The sequence below is a fragment of the Loxodonta africana genome, chromosome 16, assembly GCF_030014295.1.
Source record: "Loxodonta africana isolate mLoxAfr1 chromosome 16, mLoxAfr1.hap2, whole genome shotgun sequence".
Lineage (NCBI taxonomy): Eukaryota > Metazoa > Chordata > Mammalia > Proboscidea > Elephantidae > Loxodonta > Loxodonta africana.
Genome location: NC_087357.1, coordinates 66,554,578 through 66,572,331, shown reverse-complemented (window position 1 = coordinate 66,572,331; position 17,754 = coordinate 66,554,578). Strand labels below are relative to the sequence as shown.

Sequence of the window (17,754 nt, the reverse complement as noted above, 5' to 3'; positions counted from 1 at the left end):
TTAATACTTTGGTATATTCATTTGTTTTTCCAAATACATTGGTACCATTCAATAGGCAATAGTGATTATTTTAGTGCAATTTCTGTTGAAGCAAAAAGTGTACAAGTCACAAGTGTATCTGCTGAATTTTCACAAAATGAACACTTGTGCACCCAGACCCCAACCAAGGAAACTCCCCTGTCCAGAAATCACTCCACTTTCAAAGGTAACCACTATCTTGACATCTAACATCACAAATTACCTTTGGTTATTTTTGAAGTTTACATAACTGGCTTCTATCACTCAAAATATACTTGTGAGGTTCATCTATGTTTTTAAGTATATTTATAGTTTATTGATTCTCGATTACAGTACAGGACTCCATTGAACAAATATTTATTTATCTATTATGCTGTAAAGGGACATATGGTTTATTTCCAGTTTTTGCCTCTTACAGGTATAATGCTATAGCATTCTAGTAGTGTGTGTCTCTTGGTGAACAAACAAGGGTATAAACCTAGGAGTGGAACGGCTAGGTCAGCGTGTGTGCGCGCATGGGTGTATGTACGCACGTATCTGGAGCTTTAGGAGATAGGCCAAAGGATTTTCTAAAGTAGTTATATAAATATACACTGCAACCAGTAATTATAAGCGTTCTGTTTCATATTCTTATTAGTAATTAATATTTTCAGTCTTTTGGATATAGCCATTCTGGTGAGTAGGTAATGGTGTTATCCCAGTTTTTTCAAATTGAGATAAAATTCACATACCATCAAATTCATTCATTTTAACTATGAAGTATACAATTCAGTGGTTTTTCATATGTTCATGATGTTGTGCAACCATCACCACTATTTAATCCCAGAACATTTTCATCACCCTGTGCCCACTACCTCACCCTGTGCCCACTAAGCAGGCATTCTCCATTCCCTATCCTAATCTCTATTTTTTAAAAGCTGAGAACATCTCATCCAACATGTCACAGGAATTGAGAAAGTAGAGGTATTTGGATTGATATCAGGAGCAAACAGAAGGATAACCTCTATATTACTAAGATTTAGCATGGCTCTGGAGGTTCTAGTCAATGACTCAAGGAGAGAAATATAAATATCCAAAACTTCCTATTGAAGATGATATACATAACTCCCCACAGGAGAACCACAAGTATTGGCCAAAACAACAAAAAGCAATTGGAGTTAAGAAGGGCAATGGTTATATTCAAAATATAAAATATGTGAACATTAACCAATTATATAATCAAAAAATTTTTAAAACTTACAATAAGACAAGTATCTCATTTCTTGATCATACTACTGGTTACACAGGTATACTCAGCTTCTCAAAATTCATTAAAATATACGAATAACTATGAGTATACTTTGTGCGTGTGTGTATATATACATATAACATTTCAATAACAACTTCTTAAAAACAAATCTGAAATAATGGCCAACCTTTTTTTGTGGACGGACAACAATAGTATAAAAAGATTTTAAATAATAAATTACAATAACAATTTTTAAGATGTATAGATAAACAAGGCATAGGCTAAACCTAATAATATTTAATAATTTACTATTTAAGAAGCTGGCATTTCTTAGTGGAGAAAGTATCAATATTTTAATAATGACACAAGGGGAAAGCCTGGTCCCTACCTTATAATATGCAACTTAAGTCCAGATAGATTAATAATTTAAATATAAAAAAGACAATAACAGTAAGAAAATTTAGGAGATGGGGAAAATCTTCCTAAGCAAGAGGAAAAAGTGAGAAGCCATAAACAAAAAGATAAGATTTTTTTTGACTACATATAAAATTAAACAATTTTAGCAGCAAAAGATACCATAACATGTTTTTCAAATTACTGATCACAATCCATGAGTCCCAACATCCATTTAGTGTTTTGTGATGAGCTCTTTTTTTTTTTTTTGGTAAGGGAATAGTGTACAAAAAATATGAATACACTACATTTAGTAAAGTATTTCTATATGAATCTTTTGATTCAGGTTTGTGTGAGTCTGTGTACAGAACATGATGTAAAATGTGTTTGTTTCTTGATGTGTGTAGCAGTCAAAAAAGTTAGGAGAAATATTGACATAAATAAAGTCAAAGGATAAATTGGGAAAATATTCATTACACATTTAAAGGGATACTCTTCCTAATGTAAAAGATAGATCAAGTCAAAATGACTTTTTGGTGAGTTTAAAATAACTCAATAGAATAGTGGCAAAAAATAGAAAAGTGAGCAAAAGATAGAAGTAAACACTTCACACTTCACCTAAGTGGAATTCCAAAGGGTCAAAAGCTGCTCGATTTTACTGGAAGAAAATGAACCAAATGCAGTTTTTCCACCCATCTAATTGGTAAAAATAAAAAAGCAGAGATTTATGTAAACAAATTATAAGGCAGTGTACATTTTTAATAGGGAAGGTATGAAATAAACTACAGTATATTCACACGTGTGAAATACTGTGCAACCATTACTCCATATATGATCAATTACTTCAGTGCATGGAAAGATGTCCATAGTATATCGTTAACCCAAACGACACATTGCCAAACACTGTGATATACCATCCCTGTTTCATTTAAAACACTAACATTTATCTTATGGGGGAAAAAAAAAAATCTGGAAGAGTAAACCTAAAATGTTACTAGCAATTATCTCTGCAAATAGAATTAAGGACAGGGTGTGTTGTTTTTTAACTTGAAGCATTCGTTTTAACAGATATGTGTATGCAAGTAAACTGGGATTTCAATGTATGCATTCCTCCAGGGAGAAGATCTGGAGGTCCATCTAAGATTTATGTACCAAAAGAATATTTTCCTAAGACGTTCTCATTAGCTAAGTGAAGAGCACCAGACCTTTCCTATTCTGATTAGCCCACAAGGCCTTTTTAAAACTTTGGATTCCATACATCTGTTAAGTACATGAAACCATGCCCTCAACATTCAGACTTCAAAGAGAAGAACAACTCCATTGATTAGATGTCAGTGGGGCTAGTTAGCTTTTCTCTGTTCCCCACCCTCAGAGATCACCACTGAACTCTTGAAAACACACGTTACTAACAGTGTGTCTGTGTGTGTATATGCATGCACGTGCATTAGAAAATATTTATTCTTGTTCGACAATTTATGTTCACATGCATTGAAAAAATATTTACTCTTCAATTTACTCTTGTTTCACAGTGAAACTGGGTGACCAGAGCAATCGGATTTAGTGGTGCTGGGGTGGGGGGCGGGGGATCCAAGTTCAGGCTTTAACAAAAGCCAATCAAGAGATAGGAAACTTAAGAGGACAGTGAGTTTATACCAATGGAGGAGGAACATTCAGAAAAGGAGGGTGAGAGTGGTTGCACAACTCAAAGAATGTAATCAATGTTACTAAATTATACATGTAGAAACCATTGAACTGGTGTATGTTCTGCTGTGTATATTATCAACAACAACAAAAATTGTTTTTCTTAAAAAAGTGAATCGGCATTTTAGGTGGATTATATGGTTATGTGAATTATATTTCAATAAAGCTATGACTTCCCTAAAAGAATGAATCAGCATGGACAAGTGAAATGTTCGCAATTTGTAAAATATATACCTCATCTCACTAAAAAAAAGCATGATACATCTAAATAATGTATACACACGTTTGTTTTTAAATAGAAATTTTGAAAAGAAACAAACCTAATTGCTATTAGTGGTTAACCTTGGAGAACACGGTCAGGGAAAGGAATAGGGTTAAGCCTTAGGAATTTTATGACCCAGGACATGGTATTGGAAACCCAGGTTAGTGGTTAACCTTGGAGAACACGGTCAGGGAAAGGAATAGGGTTAAGCCTTAGGAATTTTATGACCCAGGACATGGTATTGGAAACCCGGGTGGTGTAGTGGTTAAGAACTACAGCTACTAACCAAAAGGTCAACAGCTCAAATTCACCAAGTGCTCCTTGGAAACTCTGTGGGGGCAGTTCTACTCTGCCCCATGGGGTGGCTATGAATCAAAATCAACTCAACGGCAACAGGTTTGGTATTTTTGGTTTTGGACATGCTACTGAACCTGAATTTCAGGTCCCCTCCTTATAAAAGCAATAACATCACTAATTGTGATGGGCATTAGACATTAAGGCTAAAGTCGTCAGCACAGTGAGGACTGTCAAGGAAAGAGAGCAGCAGTAACACATTTACATTATAATAATCTGTAAGGGCTATAATGCAAAGAACATCAGCTGTTTATATATGCTCCTCACCTGCAGTAACACATTTAATCATCGCATCTTGAGGTAGATGTAAAAGATAAGGCAACTGAGGATGAAAACAGGTCCAGGGTCACTTAACTACAGGTAAGTAGTTAAGCTGGAATTCAAACCACAACTAATCAACTCTACTGCCTTTCCATATAGCTCAGCATTTTGAAAAGGTGAGCTTATCATATATATTAAGTGGGGAGAAGGGAAACCAGGCAAACAGAAACAAAGAGGAAAAAAAAGTAGAGGACCCAGAACATAAAAATCAAATAAGACATCTATCTAAGTGGCCCTTGAATGTCCAAAAAGGTGCTCAAATATAAGATAAATGCAAATTAAAATGACACTAAGATAACATTTTATACCTAACAGAATGGCAAACATCAAAAAGTTTGAGTGCACAGGCTCTTGGTTAGGCTGAGGGGATACAGAAACTCTAATACAATGTTGGTGGGATGCAAACTGCTGCAACCCTTATGGAGGGTGATTTGACAGTATTTATAAAAATTACAAATGCAATTTACCCTTTAATACAGCAATCCCACTTTTGTGAATTTAGCCACAGTTATACCTGGTACGCAATGACATCTCTTTTGACAGCTTTGTCTGTTATAACAAATAAGTGAAAATACCCAAAGGATCATCTGTAGAAGACTTTTATTCCATGGTGGTACATCCACACAGTGCTATGAACCTATCAAAAACAACGAAAAAGATTTCCATTGCTGATAGACAAAGCTATCCAGGATATACCGTTATGTAAAAAAGTATACAATTTGTGTAGAAATTGTTCAATAGGAACCCAATTTGCTGAGTAAATTTTCACAATATTATTTAAAAAAAAGAACTGGGCCTAGACAGACAACTACATTGGTCAGAAAAGGAATAAAACTTCCCAGTTTTTCAACTAAAAATAAGAATTAAAAAATAAGTAGAAAGAATCTGCATGTGGGATGATTTTTGTATAAAAAGTATAGGGGAACAATATATATTCATATTTGGATTAAAAAAACTCTGGAAGGATACAAAAGAAACTAATATAAGTAATAAATACAAAGAGGGTGGCAGCAATACTTAAAGAGAAAGAAGGGGTTTGGGAACTACTGGACTTGGATCTGATCATCTATTGCTTTGACTTTTTAACATTATTACTGTAAAATTAAAGCAAAATTGAGAAAGCTCTCTATGGAAAGATTTTTATGATATATTAAGGAAAATGAAGAATAGTTTATGTAGTATCAAATTACAAACAGATAAGAGAATAAGGAGAAGGGTACAGAGTATATTTGCATTTGCTAATATGTGCTGGAAACATTTCCAAAACAATATACATAAATGTCAACATTTTTCTTATTGAAGTTGTACTAATTGTTATGCTGGTAAGTGTTTAACAACCAGCTTGGGAAATGGGGGAAGAAACTCTGTTTTGTAATGTTGACCAATTTCTGTGGTGTAAATTCTCCAACCACGGTGAATTTTCAGCTACCAATGTGACCACACTGAACAAGAGTTGAGAAGAGGTGCACACAGTTGGTGAACTGGAAGGAGCTGGCTCACCATTCCACTGATTAAATTAAAATTTTCTTGACATTTAATCTGCTTATTCCCAAACACCCATCTTGAGCCAAAAATATTGTAAACATGTATCTCTAGAGAAGCCAGTTCTCTGAAGGAAGCATATTGTTCTAAGGTTGTTAGAATGGTGGCTGTTTTTCCCCCACCCAAGTTTCATCTACACTGTGAGGATACCACTCTAGCCACCTTCTCACTTGTGTCTCTTCTCCTCCTACCACCTCCCACCACATCCTCTTCCTGCTCCCCTTCTCTACTACCCCAAAAGGGCTCAAGGGTATAGTTTAAATGATAGGAGGTAACTCAGAACCCCAGTTCTTTACTTTCTACACTATACCCATCCCAAGTTTCTTTGGGCCCCTTCTCTGCCCTCTAAACTAACAGGAATGTTGAACTCTTAGATCAGGTCAGGGTCCAAAAGTTCTCAAGCCTCTCCATTTTGTTGTTTCTCCAGATACCTATCATCTTGATACTCCTCCATCCACTCTTGAAGGAGCTCAAGTGATGTTGAGCAATGTGGCATTTTATTCTGACATGACTATGCCATTTGACCAGAACCTGATTTATATAACCCTCCAGAGCTTTCCATACAATCTGTATTTCCCATACCAAGAAAGAGGTGTTCAGATCACACAGAAAAATAAAGCCATAATCATCATAATAAGTATGTTCATCAGAGACATGGTCCATTAAAAATGTTACTTTTATTAGATCAGTGTTTCTCAACTCTTCTTTTTTTTTTTTTTTCATTTTCACCCCCACCCCAAGCTTTTTAGACATTTTTTTCTTAATAGCCCTCTCTCATGAAATTTTAATACCACAGATACACTGTATATCTGTGTCTTAGTCATCTAGTACTGCTGTAACAGAAATACCACAGGTAGGTGGCTTTAACAAAGAAGAATGTATTCTCTCAGTTTCAGAGGCTAGAAGTCTAGGGGAAGGCTCTCTCTCTCTCTCTGCTCTGGGGGAAGGTCCTTGCATCAATCTTCCCCAGTCGAGGAGCCTCTCAGCACAAGGACCACAGGTCCAAAGGATGTACTATATTCTCCTGACTCTTGTTTCTTGGTCATATGAGGTCTCCCTGACCCTATTTCTCTGCTTGCTGCTTCTTTTATATCTCAAAAGAGATTGGTTTAAAACACAATCTAATCTTGTAGATTGAGTCCTCCCTCATTAACATAACTGCCCCTAATCCCATCTCCTCGACATCACAAGAGATAAGATTAACAACCCACAGGAAAATCACATTAGATGAGAAAATGGTGGACAATCACAAGATACTGGGAATCATGGCCTAGCCAAGTTGATACACATATTTTGAGGGGACACAATTCAATCCACAACAATCTGTTTATACACTGTGAAACCACTGTAATGTCTAAGATTTTCTGCACCCCCTCAGAACCAACTTTCACCCTCCACTGAGAATGCATGAGGTAAATAAACCAAGTGATTGTGGAACAAGTAACTCCGTGAATTAACATATAGAAGGCAACAAAGAGCAGCCCACCTAAGCAGAAGTGATACACTCAGGACCTATGTTCCCAATCTGAAAACTGAGTCAGTTTGCGAGAAGGAACTCAGGGAGAATTATTGAAGCCTCCACTAATGCTGACTTTAAGACCATGTAATCATGCACGAAACTGTATTTCACCCTCACTCTGACCCTAATAAGAACTAGAAAGGCTACCGACTGCTGCACAGCCAACCGTATAGTGCTTACCAACTACTAGCTAACAAAACCAAAAATTTAAACCAAAAGGAAAGATGGAATGGGTACCCACCAAAGTTCCACCCAAGAAGAATTCTCAAAAAAATGTTTAAAGGGGGCGGAGGGGGGAAGCCTTCTTTGAAACCCTATGGGGCAGTTCTACTCTGTACTATATGGTCACTATGAGTTGGAGTCGACTTGATGGCAACAGGTTTTAATAGTCAGTGAGGTTTGCCTCTGATATCCTTTTCTTCAGTCTACCTACGGTCACCAAGTGAAGAATTCAAAGGCTACAGAAAGGCAGGGCCATGTGTCCCAGAGAGATGAGTCTGAGGTACCTGAGTCTGCAGTTAAGCTCATCTGCACTACCTTGGGAAAACCCTGGTGGCGTAGTAGTTAAGAGCTGTGGCTGCTAACCAAATGGTTGGCAGTTCAAATCCACCAGCTGCTCCTTGGAAACTTTATGGGGCAGTTCTACTCTGTCCTATGAACCGAAATCGACTCGATGGCAACGGGTTTGGTTTTTTTGAGGTTTTGCCCTACCTTGGAGCCATATGGCCTTTATGGCTCTTCCACGCTTGGTCTGGATAGGAGCCATGGTGGAAACCTCAGAAGTTTCCCAATTGTCTTCTCTAGATGGAGACTTCTTTTCTATTCTCTCTTTTTTTTTTTACTCCTACACCCAACAAAAACTCCACCCATTTTTGGCCACAGGGTCTTAGAATTTAAAACAAATCCTTTTAACTTGGAGGTGGGGTGATGTGAGGAGAAACCAAAAAAAAAAAGAAAAAAAAAAAATCCGACTCATAAGGACCCTATAGGGGAGAGTAGAACTGCCCCGTAGGGTTTCCAAGGCTGTAAATCTTTATGGAAGCCAACTGCCACATCTTTCTCCCATGGAGCAGCTGGCTGTCCGGTGGGTTCAAACTGCCAATCTTTCAAGTAGCAGCCAAGCACTTCAGCCACTGTGCCACTAGGGCTCCTTGAAGTGAGGAAAGGAAGTCTTTATTAGGAGAGACATGTATTTACTCAAAGAATGCACAGATTGAAGACTGGTTCCCAACTAGTAGAAACCACTACTAACCTAAGGAGCTAAACCTCTCAAGTCCCAGGTATCCTGCCATAGACCTCTTCCTCTGTGGCTATGAGTAAGTACAATTTATTTCCCGTCCAAAAAATAAAAAACCTTTCAAAGACCCCAACTCCACCTAAACCATCATCCTACCAACTTCTCTACTTATTCAAGTATCTTCTATCCCAGTGTTGTAACTGAGCTTTCAATCCTCAAGTTCCTTAAATATCATAGAGTAACCCTGCTCCTTTACAGACCCCTGAGGGGCTTTCATTTCTCCTGAAAACTCCGTAAACCCTAGGTCTCCACTGCAGCTGCGTTCTCGGGCCCCACAACTTTAGGTTTGCCACTCCAAGCCTTAAACTCAGGAGCCCTCGAAGATTCTCAGTTGAAATCCTCTGCCTTTTCATTCTTCATTCTTTTCACAAAAATCCCACCCATGCTTAAGGTCCTAACCAGCTCTGGTGTTGAGTATATCGTTTGTTATATTCTTTATATACCTTCACTTTTTTTTTTTTTTAAGAACACGGAGTTTGCTGCAATAAGATAGACTTTGATTACTCCCCCAGCTCCACGGATTACCAACCACACAGCCGAGAGCAAGTTCTTGCTCTAAGGAGCGTCTTTGAGCTCCAGTTTTCCTAAGGCAAAGCAAGGCTAGTAAGAGAACTTACTGAACAGGTTTATTGTAAGGATCGATGAAGCCATGCTCCCCTTTACATCTTAACGTGTGTTAAACTGAATTGACTAAGAGATGAACGCATGTCAGGCGTTTCTTCGTTTGCTAAAAAGCCTTGATAATTCCAGTCTCAAATCCATAGTTAAGAAAAGAATAGTAACTAATAGCTATTATTTATGTAAAAGGAGCCCTGGTGGCATAGTAGCTAAAGCACTCAGCTATTAACCTAAAGCTCGGCAGTTCGAACCCACCAGCTACTCTGTGGGAGAAAGATATTGGCAGCTTCCATAAAGATTTACAGCCTTGGAAGACTTCCGGGGCAGTTCTACTCTGTTCTACAGGGTTACTATGAGTCACAACTGGAAGGGAATGGTTTTTATTTATGTATTGAGCAATTACTACTTGCCTGGCATTTTTATGGGCACTTAAATAAGTGGTGTTAATATCTGCATTCTTCTGATAAGGAAATTTCTGATAAGGTTTAGAGAGATTGAGATCAATAATCTCCTTAATTTATTGTGTAAACTTTCACTCAAAACCCAATAAAATATTATTTAAAAAAAATCAATTACCTCAGAGCAAGGACTCAAACCTCAGTCCCTCTGACAAAAAGTCCATGTGTTTAACCCCTAGGCACTGCAGGTAAAGGTGGAACAAGCAATCAGGATTAACATTTACAATGAATGTCAGTAGTTACTGGGTGTTTACTAAACTAAACATGATTCCTTTGGTAATTCCTTGGATTAAGAATTACCATTCTTTCTGAACCCACTGGCCTACCTTTATTTATCTGTTTGTGAAAGTATATTAATCTTGAGTTGTAGCAGAAGAACATGGCTATTGAAAGAAGTACTCTCCTGATGTAATTCTTATTGTGCAAACCCAGAGGATTTAATGTGCTTTATTTCCACTGGACTTTTCTTTTAAAAAAAAAAAGTTGGAAGACTTAAAATAGTCTAATTAATTAATGTAGTTTCTTTTGGTAACAGATTGCTTGGGAAGTTGAGGATAAAAAAAAACTATATCTGCAACCAACATAAATATACTAGATTCACGTCAAGTGATGAAGGAATGTGGGTGAATTTAGGACAGAACTTAGTACTTGAAGATGTGGCCAGAGGTCAGTCACTGTCTGTTTTCTGTCCTCCGTCCAAATGCTCCTTGGACTATCACCCTCCTCCTTTCTGGATGATTCTGATATGTCTTTACCTTTTTGTCTAACTTTTTCCTCAAATTTTCTGATTCCATATAATTGGGAGGCTAAGATTCAGTGAAAACTTTATCAGTACAAAATAATGCCCCAAATATGAATTGCCATATTAATATTTTTAAAACCTTCAAAGAAAAGAAAAAAGACAAATTCTAAATCACCTAATTCAATCAGACAAGATTCAATCACCCTAGTTTTACAATGCAGTTCAGAAGCAAAGCACTCTTCCTGTCAGGCTCACTGGTAGAAGGCTGGAAGCAAATTTTTTTAAATAGGACTTAAATGCAGCTCAAGATTTCAAGAGATTTGTCTTGTGAGTTCAATCCTGTTTGGAATCCTCCCCAGGATCAAAGATAATATTCAGGGACATTGTATCACCTAAATCCACGCAGAAGGCCATCAGATTAACTAGTTAATTGTGATCCTACAAGGCACCAATAAAGGTTTTGACTTTTCATTATTTTCTTCTTGCTCATATGGCCTTGGGCCTCTAGCCAGTTCCTCTGGTTTTTCCTCTTGAACAACAAAAAAACAGTCTATCTCTTCCTAGATTTGCTAAGAACATAAGCTCCAAGAATACTGAGTATTTACTCACAGTCAGCACTAGGGCAGATGATGATATGCAGAGGTATTTACACATTCCTAACAGAAAATCAGACAGCATTCTGGAGCCAAAGTTTCAAGATCCCTTCTGGCTCCTTCCCCACAGGCTATAACAAGCTTCAGTCTTTTTTATCTTAAGAGAGCAAAAACTTGCAAGAGTGTTTAGCTCCCAACCCTACCTCACTGTACCGTTTACAACTAAACTTTTCCAAATACTTATCTGCAGTCACTATCTTTCATGTTCTTTTCAGCCCAGTATAATTAGGCTTCTGCCTCACCCAATGTTCTATTTAAACTGCTCAAGATTCACCAATGTAGTCCTTCCTAACTGCAAAATCCAATGGAATTCTATGGAAAGCAAGTGGTTCCCTACCCTGAGCCACATCCACAAATCCATATATAATTTTACTATGAAAAGGCTAAGGAAGAGACTGTAATGATAAAAAATGGCCACTATAATAAAACTACCATATATTGAGTGATAAATTACAGAATTTTTTTTCAGTGGACTTCTAGATTCCATCTTTATCTTACTTCATTTCTGTTTTGGTTGCTAACCAAAGGTCAGCAGTTCAAATCCACCAGCCACTCCTTAGAAACCCTATAGGGTAGTTCTACTCTGTCCTATAGGGTCACTATGAGTAGGAATCAACTCAACAGCACGGGTTTTTTTTTTCCCTACAATAATCCCTGCAATTTTCTACCTATTATTTCACCCTCCCTTGCTGACTCCTCTGCCCACTTTTACATGATGTAAATGATGGTATTCCCCTTTGTCCTCTTCTCTCCATTCTCTCCATTTATCCACATACTTTGCATCAGTCTACACCTATTTGCTGATGACTCCCACATCAAAACAAGATCTTTATGCTGAACTCCAAACTCAGTCAACCAGCAACTGCACATCTTCACCCAGCAAAAGTATAAAAGTAAATGGGTTATCCCTCCCCAAACCTGCTTCAATCCATACTCACCTGATTACTCATGAGTCTTCTCAGAATCCTCCAACTTTTAAGACCCAAAGTCAGCCACCAAGTAAGTAACATTTACCTACTTACATCCCTTTCGCCCATCTTACGTTCCCCATTCCTAGTGCTTCTTCTCCCTCAGGACATTCATTCAGGAAATATTTATACAGCACCCATAACATGCCCAAGACCCTGAGGATATCGTGGTTAACAGGACAAAGTGCCAGCTCTTATGGAGATTACACTCTAGTGGTTGTTAGACTCTTACCTTCCTTCATCTCTTACCCTTAATGGATTAGTCTCTCCATTAGTATATACCACTCCCAAACCTTCACACTGTTCTAAGCACTGTCCAGTAGAAATACAGTAGCCCACAGATATAATTTTAAATTTTTTAGTAACCCTATTTCAAAAAGAAACAGGTGAAATTAATTTTAATAACACGTTTGAAACCAACATATCCAAAACCTCATTTCAACGTGTAATCAATAAAAAAAAAAGTATCAAAGAGATATTTTACATGTTTTTCCATACAAAACCTTTGAAATTAGTATATATTTCTCCATCTATAACACATCTCAATTTGGATGCTAAATTTTTAACTGCTAAAATAAAACAAAGTGGTACCGATCAATAAAATTGGATTTAATAGGAAAATACACTGCTTTGGTTTATTTTAAATTTTAAGTTGATTAAAATAAAATGATAAAGCCAGTTCCTTAGGTGCACTACTCAAATTTCAAGTATTAGACAATGCAGTTTTAAGAGGTTCATTCTAAAATGCACATCTCATTGCTTTAGGCTGTGCTCCCACACTTGACTAAACATCAGCATCTTCAAGGGAAGCTTTAGAAAACCGGAGAGCCTAAACCAGGCACTGTAAGGTTACTTTAGGTTTAGGCGTAAAAACGCTACAAAGATTAAAAGAACAGTTTGGCAAGGGAACCTGGGAACCACTAACCCCCAAAGCAGAGTTTATATTTTTCAGTCCAGCAAGCAAGTCCTCCAATTCCCTGCCCAGGCCAATACATAATGTCTCTGCAACCACTTTCCCCATACCATCCCACCCCCAGCCCTGCCCAATGCTTCCACCTGGTCTTATGTTGGAAACCCTGGTGGCATAGTGGTTAAGTGCTACGGCTGCTAACCAAAAGGCTGGCAGTTCAAATCCACCAGGCGCTCCTTGGGAACTCTGTAGGGCAGTTCTACTCTGACCTCTAGGGTCACTATGTGATGAAATTGATTTGACAGCAACAGGTTTTTGGTTTTTTGGTGTCTTATGTCACAACTTCAACTTAGAATGCCCTTTGGTCATACAACCCGTCCCCATCCAATTTGCCTAGCAAACACCTGTTCACCTCCAGTTCTTACTGGAGAACAGGTGACCTGTAGAATCAGGTTTTCCTCAACCATCCTCCAGTCTCACCCAGATAAACCTTAACACTCCTTTCTTATAGTCTCTACAGAGATCTTTATCATATCAAGGATTTGCAATGCTATCTTCCCATCCTGACCTATAGTACCCCAAGGACAGATCTGGGTGGTTGTCCCCCAAGGCTCAAAAATGTCTGTCTTATTTAGGGAACAACTGAGGAAATCTGAATATGAACTGGATATTAGATGATAGTAGGAAATTGAAATAATGGTATAATTGTGTAGAATGCTCTTCTTTAGGAGATTCAGCATTAAGGATGATACCCACAACATACCAAAAGTTCCTAAAAAAAAAAAGACTATTACTGAACTGAGATAATGACTATACTGGTGTTTATTGCATTATTCTCTCAACTTGTTTAATGTTTCAAATTTCTAATTTATGAAGCTGGATGTTTGTTTTAGGGAATAAATGAATGAACACACAAATGAATTTAAATGAAACACAGATCATCCATGGTGGTTTAATCTGGGGGAGTTTTCATCTCTGTTTCTATTCAAATTCCCAAGTATTATTTTAGAACAAAGGAATACAGAGGCCTCCTCTTGTTTCTATATATCATTTTTTCCAATACTTGTTTTCAGAGGGTGTCTCTTCTATATCCAGGCACTTCAAATGGCAAAATTTGTTAAGAAAAATTATTTTAGATCTACTTGTTGTTTAGTCTTTTATTGCCTCCTGTAAACAAGTCTCCAAGATCTAAGCAACACTAGTCTCCTTCCTTATCCACCAGCACTCGGTCTGTATACAACACCCTCCCCCTTAACCAGTGCTCTGGACTTTTTCTATCTAGGTGGCAGGTTGTAACTCCTATTCTAGTGCATGACTCAGGCTTGGCAAATCAGGAAGAGAAACCAAGATAAGCACTTACTTGCAGAGCTTACACAACCATAAAAATTGTCTTCATATTTTAGCAGCTAATTGGCTTTTATAAAAAAAAAAAAAACCACTGCCCTCGAGTCGATTCCGACTCATAGTGACCCTATAGGGCAGAGTAGAACTGCCCCATAGAGTTTCCAAGGAGCGCCTGGCGGATTTGAACTGCTGACCTCTTGGTTAGCAGCCGTAGCACTTAATCACTATGCCACCAGGGTTTCTTCTATTGGTTCTTATAGTTGGTGGCTATTTCATGGACATTATTGTAATAAGTTTGGTGCTGGTAGGTTTTTTGCTATATGGGCTATTTTTTTTTTTCTTTTATCCCCTTTTCCCCTATTAAATTAAAAGGTATACACTACTCTGTTTTAGTTTTACTGGTGATTCCCTTTAAATCTTTAAATAATATTCCTAAATCCATCATTTCCAATTTATCAAAATCTCAGTGGATATCTACTTACACTGGCCTAGAAGGGAGTATAAAATAAACTAAAATTCAAAGCATCAAATACCAAAGAATATACCATGATCCAATTTTTATAAAATAATAACAATAAATGCTATCATAGTCATAGAACATACACAAAATGTATGTTATTGGGAGGGAGGGGGCTTTCACTTTCTGCATCAAACATTGTATAGTGCTTAATTAATTTGTTTAATGATCTTAAATAATTTTATAATATGTACCCATTGCCACTAAGTCCATTCTAACTCATAGTGAGCCTATAGGAGAGAGTAGAACTGCCCCATAAGGTTTCCAAGAACAGCTAGTGGATTCAAACTCCCAGCCTTTTGGTTAACAGCCAAGCTCTTAAACACTGTGCAACCAGGGCTCCAGTTTTATAATAAATATGATTATTTTTAATAATCAGGAAAAAAAATAACAATTTTAGGGGAAAAACATTTTTTGAACTACCTGCTCTTAACCCGAGAATCTCTCTTCAAAGAATTTATCTTACAGAAATCATCACCTAAGAGCTATTATCAATTGCGCATACAGAAATAGTAAAACTTTATAGATGATCCTAAAATTAGGAGAGAAATTTATTCTTGGGGGTTGGGAGGAGACATGATGGGAAGGAGTCACACACTATATTGTAGAACACAGCAGATTCTACAGTTGAGGCAATATTCCATTTCTAAACCCAACTGGTGTTTCAGATTGTTCATTTTGCAATAATTCTTAACTGTACAAATATGCTTTATGTAGACTCTTGCATGTATACTTCAAAACCTTAAAAAATAAAATAAAAAACATGTGGCAAAACATTATAGTATAATACCATTTTTTATATATGTTTGTATGCAACAAAAAAGGTCCAAAAGAATGTAAGACAACTACTTATATAGGTCCATCTGAGAGAGTGGGCAGAGGCAATTTGTCCACAACAAATAAATTCACAATGAAAGATAAAGGTACTTAAAAATGTCTAAAAGGTCATCATCTACTTGGACTTACATTATGTGAGATAAAATGGCAGAATATGCCCTGCCTACTGTTTCATATATTTCATATCACATATGGACACATTATTTTAAAATTATAAGTGATTATAATCATACAGAAGAGGAAATTCCCCCATTCCTCTTAAGTATTCGTTTGCCAGCTATAAGCAGGCAAATTCAGATCTAGGGCTATAATACTCTCGTTGTTAGCATCCATTGAGCCGGCCCTCAACCCATTGGGATCCCATGCACAAGGGAACAAATGCTGCCCAGTCTCCATGATTGGTTGCAGTCTAATTGTTGTAATCCATAGGGTTTTCATTGGCTGATTTTTTGGAAGTAGATCGCCAGGCCTTTCTTCCTGCAGAAAGCTCTGCAAAAACTTGTCCAGCATCATACCAACATGCAAGCCACCACTGACAGGCAGGTGATGGCTGCACGTGAGGTGCATTGGCTGGGAATTGGATCCAGGTGCCTACATGGAAGCGGAGAACTCCATCACGGAATCACCAAAGTACCAACATCTTTGGATCCTCATAAAAATCTTAACATCATGGAATATAGATCCAGTAAAGAAGGCAAGAATAAATCAGAAACAGGACAAGATTCTGAAGCCATAGTTCCCAAAAGACTGACGTCACACAATAAAAAAGAACAACACTGAATTTTAAAATCATACAATAAGAGTAAGGTTGTAAAGACCAACACCGATGAGTGTAAGTTTTTTTAATGATAAACAGAAAATGACATGATTTCCTCTCTGTGAACACTGTGGACTTTGTTACCAATCAATGTTTCTCACCTCCCTTTTAAGAATTACAAAGTTACAACCTGACCCTAAAATACCTCTATGCTTTAACTTTCTGGGATGCTGCCAAGTAGGCTTTTGTGTCCTGTTCTTAAACCTTTTTGATGCCTGCTAACAAATGAGATGACAGTAGCAGAAACTAACAGGAGTTTTAAGAACACAAGGCTCCCGGCATGAAGAAGCCTCGACAGATGTTATACATTTGGACATTAATAATGAAGCAACTGCTACAAGGCCTTTTGATATTTTACTTGCAAAACTGATTCAGACAAATCCGTCTGAGAAACAGCAATCATGTGGGACTAAAAACTGGAATAAATGTGGTAAACAGAGGACTCTTGCCAGGGGTGAGGAGTACATCACTAGCAGAGATTCAAGTAATATCTAAGTTGGAGATTAGTTTTTCCATTTCAGTAAAAAATGTTGCTGGGATTGGATCAGGATTGCATTTTATCTATAGATCGCTTTGGGAAATACTGACATTTTTACAACATTAAGTCAGCCAATCCATAAGTATGGAACGTTCTTGCATTTATGTAGGTCTCTTTTTGTTTCCTGCAGTAGTGTCTTATAGTTTTCCTTGTATAAGTCTTTTATGTTCCGGTTAGGTCTATTCTGAGGCATTTTACCCTTTGGGGGGCTATTGTAAATGGTATTGTTTTCTTGATTTCCTTTCTGGAGTTCTCCTTGTTAGTGTAGAGGAACACACGTGATTTTTTCATGTTGATCCTGTACCCCACCACTTTGCTGAACCCTTCCATTAATGTTCTTGTGGAATCTCTGGATTTTCTATGTATAGGATCATGTCAGCTGCAAATAAGGATAGTTTTACTTCTTCCTTTCCAATTTGGATACACTTTATTTCCCTTTCTTGCCTCATTGCTCTAGCTAGGACTCGCAATACCATATTGAATAAAAGTGGTGATAAAGGGCATCCTTGTCTCATTCCCATTCTCAGGGGAATGCTCTCAATCTTTCTCTGTTGAAAATAATGTTGGCTGTTGGTTTTGCATACATGACCTTAATTATGTTGAAGAATTTCCCTTGTATTCCTATTTTGCTGAAAGTTTTTAATCAGGAGAGGCTGTCAGATTTTATTAAATGCCTTTTATACATCGATTGAGATGATCATGTGATTCTCCTTCTGT

General features: G+C 37.3%; 1 protein-coding gene across 4 annotated transcripts in view; it reads right to left on the bottom strand.

Annotated features, from left to right (window-relative positions):
- TET1 (tet methylcytosine dioxygenase 1) overlaps window positions 1–17,754 on the bottom strand; it is a 122,695-nt gene that overhangs the window by 47,882 nt on the left and 57,059 nt on the right. The window lies entirely within an intron of this gene.